This window comes from Bos grunniens, chromosome 3 (genome assembly GCF_055505025.1).
Source record: "Bos grunniens cultivar Pamir isolate PY7600 chromosome 3, Bosgru_T2T1.0, whole genome shotgun sequence".
Classification (NCBI taxonomy): domain Eukaryota; kingdom Metazoa; phylum Chordata; class Mammalia; order Artiodactyla; family Bovidae; genus Bos; species Bos grunniens.
Genome location: NC_141167.1, coordinates 11,576,652 through 11,588,885, shown reverse-complemented (window position 1 = coordinate 11,588,885; position 12,234 = coordinate 11,576,652). Strand labels below are relative to the sequence as shown.

At 34.1% G+C, this 12,234-nt stretch overlaps 1 protein-coding gene across 22 annotated transcripts in view; it reads right to left on the bottom strand.

Moving 5' to 3' along the window:
• LOC147374984 (protein argonaute-3) overlaps window positions 1–12,234 on the bottom strand; it is a 136,292-nt gene that overhangs the window by 71,679 nt on the left and 52,379 nt on the right. For 9 of the 22 annotated variants that reach the window (XM_086379250.1, XM_086379279.1, XM_086379280.1 and 6 more), the window contains one exon: window positions 5,643–5,736. The exons of the other annotated variants lie outside the window; for them this stretch is intronic. The gene's annotated coding sequence lies outside the window, so the exon portion shown is untranslated. The remainder of the gene's footprint in view (window positions 1–5,642; window positions 5,737–12,234) is intronic. 22 annotated transcript variants of the gene reach the window in all.

Genomic DNA, 12,234 nt, shown 5'->3' with positions numbered 1-12,234 from the left:
CAGGCACAGCTGAGGGCACAAGACTGTACCCAAAACAAAGAATTAAGTGACAATAAATATTAATTCCTGAATGCAGACACTCCCCAAGCCAAAATCCCCAACTTGGCTTCCAGAATGCAGGTAACAAGACTATTACCCTTCAGGCAGGAGTCTGGAAGTCTCATCTCTGGGTAATTGACCAGCTAAGAAGAAAGACCTAACTAAGGTCACTAACATTATAGGTTCCCTAGGATCAGCCCAATTAAACCACTCTATGATAAAGCTCAAAGTCAACTAGTCCCACTAATGAATTCAAAGCATCGAGTCAATGTTTTAGATTCCCACTGCATCATGAATAAATAATCAAGGACACCATATACTTGAAGGAAGCTTCCGAAATGGAGGACAGTGATCAAAACAAACAAACAAACAAAACAGAATTTGGAGGAAGCATAAGCATGTGCAAGAAAAAGAAAACTCTAAGATAAATTATCTTCAGTGAGCACAGAGAAGATACTACCATATGTGAAACAAGAATAGTATGCTATTATAAAATAACATTCAAGAAATAAAAAAGAATGATTAGAAATTAAAAGCATAATAGCAAAAATGAAAAAGTGAAGAGGTTTAAAGGATAAAGGTAAGTAAATTTTCGAGAAAGCAAAGTAATATAAGGGAAACAAAACTTCACCACAGCTGTTTAAAAAGTTGGAACATCACTGTTAAATTTATGAAGGAAAAATTATTTCCAACATAGAAACCCAACTAAACTTTCATTTAGGTTTGTTGATTCATTTTCCAATGTGTAAAGCATCAAAAATTTTTGCTTCTTGTGTACCCTTTTCTCATGAAACTTCTAAATATTAAAAAATGAGGGGTAGGGAGAGAAATGGATACAGAGAATGATGTTTGATCCCAAGACGACAGCTGTGCATCAAATATGAAGAACATACTCAATTAGCCTGAAGCAGTGTGAATCAAGAAACAGATTTGTTGGAAACTGTCACTGAAATTCCTGCTGGAAAATACTCTTTTTCTAATGTGAGGTTAGACTAAATAAAGCCTGATACAGGTATCTTTACTTGGCTGAGTTTGATCAGTGTTGATAAACCTGCTGCTTGCCTATTTCACCCTAAAGAAAGGTTCTGCTTTGTTCTGCTTCTGAGGACTAATTTGAATACTATAAAAATCAAATTGTTGACTTTCACTTTCACTGAGGGATCTTATACCTGAACTTAAGGCAATCATATGAAGCAAGTGACACTAATATTGTGATTAATAAATTATTTATTGAAAATCTGTTTTCCGTGCAAGAAAGCATATTCAGTGTGAACTTCTGATTCAAGCAGAATAAATTATAATTATCAAATTCTGCTTATATATTCTATTTTCTTCTAGCAGCAAAACAGTGAATATTCCTTAGAAAGCTACATTTTACTGAAAAGCACAAAGAAGCAAATAAAGTATATAAAAATAAAAAAACATTTCTCAACTCAGATGTCCTGGGTCAGAGATTTGTCCTGTCAGGAAACTTGCTTCTTAAAGGATACAGGAAAAAGCTGTGAATATTAAGAGCATAAGCTTTGGAAACAGAAAAGTTAACCTCTATCACTTAAATGTAAATAAATGACTGTGCCTCTACACTTAATAGTTTACATTACATATAAAGTAATATAAATATAAAATACAAACTATGTGATCTTTAGAGGGAGAAAGTCACTTTAGAGAGAGAAAATTTAGAGACTGTGTTTCTAAACTTCAGTTGGGTGTATCACCTAACTCATACAACGGTGATGAAGTTCAGATGAGATACAGTTGTCTCTTGGTTCCTACAGAAGATTGGTTCTGGAACTCCCTTTGTACATCAAAAAGCGGTGGAAGTTCAAGTCCCTTATACAAAATGATGCATTACAGTCAGCTCTCAGAATCCATGGTACCCAGGTAACGAGGGCTGACTGTAATTAATGTAAAATGTTTAGCATTCTATCTGTGACAGGTATTTTCGGGGAGATACAACTAGTAACTATCAGATTCTTTTTTTTCTTTTGGCTGTACTGTGACTTGTAGGCTCTTAGTTCCCTGACCAGAGATTGAAACCGTGCCCTTGGCAGTGAAAGCATGGAATCCTAACCACTGGACTGCCAGGGAATTCCCTATAGTTACTCTGGTACTCTTAAAATGCATACTTAGAAAAACAAAATGCAAATTGCAACTGAGTCTGGCCTAACATAAAAGAGTATACTGTATTTCACTGACTCTAAAAGCCCAATTATGGTAAGGTACATCAGTACTGTATTTGCCAAATTTTCCAATTAAATTGTGACAAACCATCCACTGCAAGACATCTCCCAATTTCAGAGATGATGAAATGTGAAAAAAGTGAAAATGTGAAATGTGAAAAGCACCAGTACATATAGATTGGTAAAATTCATTAAATTTAGTCATATAGTTGAGAGTTAAGATACTATATACCATGAAAACAATCATTCTGAAAATAAGATGAAGTCACACAATTAGAATTAAATTGCTTGCTTTCTTAAAGTACTCTTCCATGTTTATCATCACCACAAATTTTACCTAAGCTCCCATCTGTTACTTCCTCAGAGAAAAGTTCCTCCAACACTGAGACTAGAATGGATTCCTTTGTTGCACAGTCCCACTGTATTCATTACTTCTCCATAATACTCATCATATATTGCTCAATAAAATAATCTTCTCCAGTTGATCTCAAGTTCAATAAAGACTATTTTGTTCAGTAAAATATACCAAGTGCAAAGGTTGCAAAATCATACAAACGAGAAAGGAAATATAAGCAAGTAAGGTGGTGAGTGCAATACGATCCCTCATTATTTTTCACAGCACCAGTACATATTATTGACAGTTTAAAAATAAACCCATTTAAAATTTTAGGCTTTATTTCATTTCATTAAGATAAGAGAGAACTTTAAGAAAAATCCATGTTGATATATGTATATTTGGTTCATTCATTTAACTTACATATAATAGTATATACCACAATATGACAATATTCACGTACTCATTCCAATATTTGCTTTTTCTATTATTCACAGGAATCAGGATGTTTCTAATTTTCTGCTACAGCAAAAAATATCTCAGTACGCAAGACACCTCTATGGTATATTAAGGGTTTTAAGATATGTTCAATTTCATTTTCATGTCATCTTTTCTAGATATTGAAAACTGCTCTCCAAAGTTTTTGTATCAAATCATACTCCTATAAACAGTGCACAAGATATTCCCTTATACTTTATCCTCACCAACATCTGTTAAAATTTTATAAATCTGATAGGTGTCAAATGGTACTGATCTCATTTGCATTTTCCTGACTAATTATGAATTTGAGAATTTGATTTTCATGGGTTTATTGACCATTCGTGTTTCCTCTTTTGTAAGTTAGCTTTTTTTTTTTCAACTGATCTCCCTGTAAAGTTTTTGGTTATATATGCTGTAAATACTGTCTTAGCATTTTAACTTTGTTTATGATTCATCTGTAACAAATAAGTTTTAAATTTTGTGCAGCCAAGCTTATCAGTATTTTCTTGAAAGAATTTTAAAGCTTTGCTTTTCAAATTTTAGATTATAATCTACCTAGAAATAAATCTGGGATATGATATGAGATGGGTTTAATTATTTTTTTTCTTACAGTTAACAACTATATAAATACCATTTATTAAATATTTTACTCTTTCCTCAGTGATCCAAAATGCCAACTTAATATTAAATTACACTGATTCTTCACAGTCGCTTATTTTTCCATATAAATCTTAATACTGACTTTTCAAGTTTCACTATATGCCCTATTGGGATTTTACTTAAAATTCATTTACAGATTAATTTTTGGAGAACTGACACCTTATCAAACAGAGTCTTCTCAATAAGCTTAACATATTTCATTCATTCAGATTTTTGCTTATATCTTTCAATAAATTTTTTTTACTTTAGAGACCTCTCAGAAATTTTTCATTCCTGTGTACCCTCTTTTTGACCCAAACTCCTGATGTCATCACATTGACAAAAGCCTAGCTAAGACATCATTTACTCCTACAAATATTTTCCTAACTTTCCAGATTCAATTAGACACTCCTCCTCCATGTTCTTAGTTTTATTTATTCATTCTTGGCTTAGTATGCCCAAGAGTTGTGTCAGGCACAGAGGTTATATATATACCTACAGTCCCTAGCTTCACAGAGCTTTCATTCTAACAGGAGACAAAGAATAATAAACACATTCAAGGTGACACATGGTATTACCAGGGAAGTATACTGTGCTATAAGAATACTTGAGAGAAATATGTAACTCTTGGGGGATGGTTGGATGGGGGGGAGAAGGTGTCAGTTACTGCTTTTCAAGGAAGTAACATGTAGACTGAAACCTGTAAGAAGAACAGAAGTTAGCAAACACAATAGTGACTAAATAACATAGTACTGACATCCCTGTCTTACTGTTGATTTTATTGGAAGAGCTCCACTGCTTAACTGTGAAATCATCTATTCTCTGAATATGTTTCCTCCCTTGACACAATTTCTTGGCTCTAATACTGCCTACAATAATCATTAACTGCTCTCTGGTTCTTCTTTCTTCCTTAAATGCTAGTATTCTCCATGGCTCTCTCCTTTTCATTTCTTTTTTCAATCTAAATAATTATTTCTAAAGGAAATTTTCCATTTTCAGAGTTTCAAATATGGATTTATGTACTAAGGACTCCCAAAACTTTTACCTTTACTCACTCCACTACAGATTTTCACATCTGCATTTCCAACTACATACTAGATGACTCTCTATATGTTCTACAGAATCCTCAAGTGTTAGACATATTAACATTTGATCTTTTTATACATGGTATAAACTGCCAACTAACCAGTGAAAGCAGATCTCCCTCCCATATTAGAATAATCATTCATAATGATATGAATGAGTCACTATTCTGAATGTATGTTGGTGAGTATGCTCTTCTTGAAAGACAGTTTATAAAATAAATGCAGTTACTAAAGGTTTGGGAATATGAAGATTGTTTCAAAGACTGAATAATCACAGAATTTTTTTTATTATTATTATATTTTTAATCATAGAATTTTATAGGCCAGGTACGAGTTTATTTTTAAAATTTTAAATATATAAATATTGCTAGGCTACTAGTTGCATTCAATCAAACACAAATCTAGATATTGTGGTGAAGGTATTTTACAGATATAATTAAATTCCATGATCAGTTGACTTTAAGTAAAGGAGATTATCCTGGATAATGTGGGTGGACCTCATTCAGTCAGTTGAAAGGCCTTAAAAATGGGGCTGAGGTGTCCCTAAGAGAGAAAAGAAATTCCGTTTATGGACAGAGCTTCAGCCCACACCCATTCATTCTAGCCTGCCCTTCCTGATAGCCTATCCTAAGGACTTCAGACTTGACTAGGTTGCCCCTACAACTGTGTAAACCCAATCTCTCTATATATATTTTCTTATATCCAAAAACCAATTCCTTAAAAACCTAGTTAACCTTCTGGTCTATTCGTTTCCAATCAGTTCCATGTACCAGTGACTACACCCAAACTTTTTTTCTGGACATGGTTTTTAAACCTATTTTTCAACTTAATCTTGTAATATGTTCCTTCCTCTCCATCCCACATTAGACCATCACCATCTCTTACCTGAACTAGTGATTGAAAAAGCCTCCTAACTGGCTTCTCAGATTAGTTTTTTTCTCCTCTATCTATTCTCCACACTGCTGCCAGAGGTCTCTTTCTGGAAAACAAATATGATCATGTCACTATCCTTCTTTAAAATTTTTGAAGTCGTCCTACGTATAGGATAGAAGTAAATTTGTTTTCTATTTCATTATTTTTTTTTAAACTCTTATTTTCTTCTATTTTTCTTTGCATTTAATTATGTTACTTTTCTAACTTATTAAGATGCATATATAGGTCATTGTTGCTTTTCTCCCTTTCTAATAGGCATTTAAGGTTTTAAATTCTCTCTAAGAATTGCTTTAGCTAATCATACCAATTCTGGTATGTACTATTTTCATTACCCTTTAGTTTAAAATATTTAAAATTTTCTTTGACCAATGAGTTATTTAGAAATTTCTGTAATATCCAAAGCAGAACTTTGTAAGTTCCAATAGGAAAATAGCAGCAGTTTATTTCCAAAATTTCCCACTTTCCCCCTAGAACTCATTACAGAGCAACAAAGATAATCTGAAAAGAGAGAGAGAGAAAAGAAAAGAGAAGAAACCCTGTATCTTCAATGAACCTAGGAGACAATTAAAACCTGAAAGTGCCAAATTGTAAGTAAATACGGCCCAAAATACTTGGGAACCTCTGCAAAGGAGAAAGTCATGAAAGATTAAAGAAAGTCTAGTGGGGCAACAGCAGCAAATTTTTACTCCAGAAAGAGAGGGTCTTCTCCTAAATGGGAACTGCAATGTTTAGTACTGAAACTGAATGGGGGAATCTCAGAAGGAAGCAGAGCAAGGAGTGTAGAAAGTGTCATCAGTCACCTGAGGGTGAACTAGAAGTGACAGGTCTCAGATAGGACTCCCTTTTAAAATCAAGGCATGCATTGTCCCCTCTGTAATTTCAAACTTGAAGAAAAATTAAATGTATAGTACAATGAACTACCATATACCCTTCACAGATTCTCTAACTGTTAACATTTGAGCACGTACTTTAAAAGCCAAGAGCTGAATTCCTTGGTAGCAGAAACTCCTTAAACATATATTACTGAGAGGCAAAGGAGATGTGGCTTTATTCTGAAGAAAGAATCTATCAGAACAGAAGAGAATAGAGATCTTGAGCAGAGAAACCTGGAAAACAGCCTTGCTCCTAATGTCCTGTCCCACCTCCTTCTCCCACTCCAGTCTTTTCTAACAGGTGGTTTGAGAAAACTTATCTCATTCAAATACGAGTAACAAAAGTGGCAAGTATCCATACAAAAATACCATTTAAAAAATGTAAAAAAGCAGCACAACATCCTGGACAAAGAAAACTCAACAGAATATACCACTGCAAAATAGATAAAACTATAACACTACTTTTCAATATGAATCCAAAATTTCTTAATGCAGCTATGAAGAAAGATATCAGAGCAGAAATTTAAGAACTCAGGGAAAGACAAACAGCTAAGAGGAGAAAATGAAATAAGCACTGCAGAACTCATGAAAGAAATGGACGAAAAACACTTTTTAAATTAAAAAAATGAAGACAAAACTACAATGAGCAAATGGTAAAAATTATACCATAAAAGAAACAGTAAAGAACAAGCAGGACAGAATTTTTTAAAAATAAAATAAAATGACAGATTAAAAAAAAAGATAAAAGAGTTAAACCTACATCCTCAAAGGGGATCCCATGCTTTAAATAAAACTGACTCAAAATAGTCAACACTGAGGGAAAAAATCTAGCAAAATAATTGTAAAAAATATTTTCAGCAACCAGACAAAAAAAGAAGGTACTTATGAGGGACAAGAAAACCAGATGACATCCTAATTCTCTATTGAAAATTCAATGTCAGAAGACAGTGGGAAAGTATGTATAAGAAACTCAAGAAAGTATGATTCAGATAAGCCATAATGGAAAAGAATATTAAAAAAAAAGAATGTATATATGTCTATAGCTGAGTAATTATGCTGTGCAGTAGAGACTGGCACAATTTATCAACTATACTTCAATAAAAAAATAGAATTAAAAAAAAAAGTGTGATTCAATTATTTTATGTCTAACCAAGCAGTCCCCTTTAGGAATAAGGCTATAGACAAATGGTTTTCAATATGCAAAAAACTCAGTTCTTACTCATATGAGCCCTTTCTGAAGTAACTCGAGGACAAACTGCTACCAAGAGATGACAGGAAAAATTTCAGCAAAAGGACTTGCAATTAGCACCAATACATATAACTGTAGATTTAAGATGAAAACAAATGGACATACAGGTGACAGAATGGAGTGTAACTGTTACATGCTCAAAACCCATGGGAATAACAGTATCTGCAAACACATGAAAAACAGAACAATCATAAAAAGTAGAATAAACTTACTGATGGCACACTTAACAGCAACAGAGTCAAAGATGAGAGTCAAGTAGTAAAAATTTAAGTAAAATCATAACGAACAATAAAATAATGCTATATTGGCTAAAACTAGTTAATAAAGCAGAGGAGGGGAAGGAAGAGAATAAAGTTAATATAAAAGTTACTTATTAAGGAAAGCAAAAGATACTGCTTTAAAGAGGGAGAAAGATGAGTATTAAATGAAAGTATGAAGGTAACCACTGATGGGGTTCCTAATAACAGAACTAGCATTTAAAAAGCACAGAAAACAGACCACATGGATTGTAATCCTTCTGTTAGATAATGTAGACTTTTTGCCAAAAAGTACAAAAAAAGTCACTTTATCATTGTAAAGGTATAAATTACAACAAAGAATAAAGATAGGTATACATATGCTCCTAATACTATGGTAGCGACATTAAGAAAGTGGAAGTATAAAAAGAAATAGAAACACAATTCAGTTCAGTTCAGTTCAGTTGCTCAGTTGTGTCTGACTCTTTGCGACCCCATGAATCGCAGCACACCAGGCATCCCTGTCCATCACCATCTCCCGGAGTTCACCCAAACTCATGTCCATGGAGTCGGTGATGCTATCCAGCCATCTCATCCTCTGTCGTCCCCTTCTCCTCCTGCCCCCAATCCCTCCCAGCATCAGGGTCTTTTCCAATGAGTCAACTCTTCACATGAGGTGGCCAAAGTACTGGAGTTTCAGCTTTAGCATCATTCCTTCCAAAGAACACCCAGGGCTGATCTCCTTCAGAATGGACTGGTTGGATCCCCTTGCAGTCCAAGGGACTCTCAAGAGTCTTCTCCAACACCACAGTTCAAAAGCATCAATTCTTTGCCGCTCAGCTTGCTTCACAGTCCAACTCTCACATCCATACATGACCACTGGAAAAACCATAGCCTTGACTAAACCATAGCTCTGTTGGCAAAGTAATGTCTCTGCTTTTCAATATGCTATCTAGGTTGGTCATAACTTTCCTTCCAAGGAGTAAGCGTCTTTTAATTTCATGGCTGCAATCACCATCTGCAGTGATTTGGGAGCCCCCCAAAATAAGTCTGACACTGTTTCCACTGTTTCCCCATCTATTTCCCATGAAGTGATGGGACCAGATGCCATGATCTTCGTTTTCTGAATGCTGAGCTTTAAGCCAACTTTATCACTCTCCTCTTTCACTTTCATCAAGAGGCTTTTGAGTTCCTCTTCACTTTCTGCCATAAGGGTGGTGTCATCTGCATATCTGAGGTTATTGATATTTCTCCCGGCAATCTTGATTCTAGCTTGTGCTTCTTCCAGCCCAGGGTTTCTCATGATGTACTCTGCATATAAGTTAAATAAGCAATATACAGCCTTGACGTACTCCTTTTCCTATGTGGAACCAGTCTGTTGTTCCATCAAACACAACAGGAAGTTTAAATTTATTTCTCCCATTCTGAGACAAGTAAACAGAAATAAATAAGGAAATAGATGATGTAAACAACATAATCAAAACTGAAGAGCTAAAGGATATTCATTTAACTCTATCCTAAAAAATGATTCTATCTTATTCTCAAAGAGCTACTGAACTTTCATTTCATAAATTCTGAGTATGTTAGGTTACTAAAAAAAAAAAAAAAACCTCAATAAATTCTAAAAACAGAAATACAAACCACATTCTCTGATAAACAATACAATGAAACTAGAAATTTACAACACAATCTGAAAATAAAAAGATCTTCAATCTGAAAATTTAAAAAGTCTCTCAAACAACACTGGGTTTAATAGGGGAAATACAAATGAAATCTGTGGTGTTTTGAGAAAATAATATAATCCTGTGGGATGCTAGTTCCTTGATCAGGGACAGGACAAAACCCAGACCCTCAGCATGAAAGCATGGAGTTTTAACCACTGAATTGCTAGGGAATTTCCAAAATAATCATTTTAAATTCTCTTTTTAATGAGAAAAATGAAATTAACTGAGTTACGACTATAGTTCAAAAAGTTAGGAAAGGGACTTCCCTGGCAGTCCGGTGGTAAAGAATCCGCCTTCCAATGCAGGGGATGCTAGTTTGATCCCTGGTCTGAGAACTAAGATCCCACAGGCCAGGAGGCAAATAAGCCCACACATGGCAACCAGAGAGGCCCACTGAGACGACGACTGAGCCAGTGCCCTCTAAAGCCCACATGCCACAGCCAGAGAAAGCTGGCGGGCCACAAGAAGACCTAGTGTAGGAGAGAAAAAAAAGGAAAAACAACTAAATTAACTGAAGAAAAGTAGAGGAAAAAATTTATTAAGCTAAAAAAGAAATTAAGGAGTCAGAAGACAAAGCCAGAGAGCTAAGAAAAAATTTCAAAACCTCTTTGGTGGAGGCAGGTAGCAGAGTGAGGAGCAGAAAACAGGCTGATTAAAGTACTACCTCTCCTAATTAAGAGTAAAAAGGACAAAGCACAAAGATTAAAAAGAATCAATGGGGATAAACCATAGAAATAGATAAAATTTAAAAAAAAGAAAGACTACTTAGTAAAGATATAGATAAAATATATAATTTTCTAATAAGATATAACAAAGCAAAACTGAATACAGAGAACCTAAACAGACTGATTTTCACAAAATAAATGAAAGCTTTAAAAGAACTATTCACTGAACAAAATGAAACAAACGAGGCTACAAAATTTTACATGGGAATTTCATGAAATCTTAAAAGAGCTGATAATTTTAACACTATTTAAAAACTGTTGTACATTTTAGAGCACAGGCAACTTGCAAATTTTTTGTGAAACTAAACATTAATACCAAAACTTGAAAAAGACTGCATAAAAAAAGAGAAGATTGCAGATCAGATCAATCTTGCTTTTTTTTTGCAACTTGATTAAAAAGGTAAAGTGCTAAAAAACAGAATTCAGCACCACATTAAAAGAATCTAAAAACACAAATTTAGTTCAGTGTTTTTTAAAAAGAGGAGAAAACAGCATATAAATAATTCCTCAGATACTAAAAAGACATCTGACAAAAAACATACATTATTGATTGAAAGTACTCAATAAAATAGAAACCAACAGAGGCTTCTAAGCATATACATACATACATGCACACATCAGACTTAATGCAGAAACACTGAAGCATTCCTTCTAAAGTAAGGAATACAAAGGGGATGCCCACTATTCTCTAACAGTTAACTGTTCTAATTAGTCAATATAACCTGATAAAAAATATTAGAGGTGTAAAAATCTAAAGAGGTAAAACTATCACTATTGCAGATAAAATGATTATAATCTAGAAACTGCTAAGAAATAACTTGAAAAGTTAATGGAATTCAATAAGGCAGAGAGAAAAAAGTTACTATATAGAAATTAAAAGACTTCATGTATATAAACAATAACTAGTTGGAATATAAGTTCATTTAATAAGAAAAAAAGAGAAAAAGAAAATATCCAGGAATGATAATACGAAACAGCAAATTTTATGTGAAAGTGGTAGTCACTCAGTCGTGTCCAACTCTTTGCGACCCTATGGACTATAGCCCGGCCAGGCTCCTCTGTCTACAGAATTCTCCAGGCAAGAATACTGGAGTGGGTCACCATTCCATTCTTCAGGGAATCTTGCCAACCTACGGATTGAACCCAGGTCTCCTGTATTGCAGGCAGGCTCTTTTCTGTCTGAGCCACTAGGGAAGGAAAACTTTAAAACACTCCAGAAGGAAAAAAAAGTAATCCTGAACAAATGGAAAGGCATAGCAGTTTCTTGGACAGAAAGATTCAGTGTTTAAGACTCAGTAACTTAATTTAAAAATATAATGGAGTCACAGTAAAAGTAATAGCTCATCCTCCCACACCCACTAGATCTGACAAGGTGTTTCTAAAGCTTATACAATGATATACAAAAGAACAGCCTAGAAATCTTGGAAGAGAAAAATGACATAAGCCCTAGTTGATATTAAAAGTTACAAAAGAAAGGATCAACTGAGACACACACCTGTCACCAAAAGAAAAATTTCTACAGGATAAAAACCAAAAATAATATCAAAGATCAAAAGACAAATAACAACCCAGGGATAACATCTGCAATTCATACCACAGAGGGCTAATTTCCTTGATTTAGAAAGCTCTCTCAGTAAATAAGACCAATAATCCAACAGAAGAAAAGGAGCAAAGGACATAAAGAATTAATTTTTTAAAAAAGAAATAAGGTGACCCATACACATGAGAAAGGATGGCC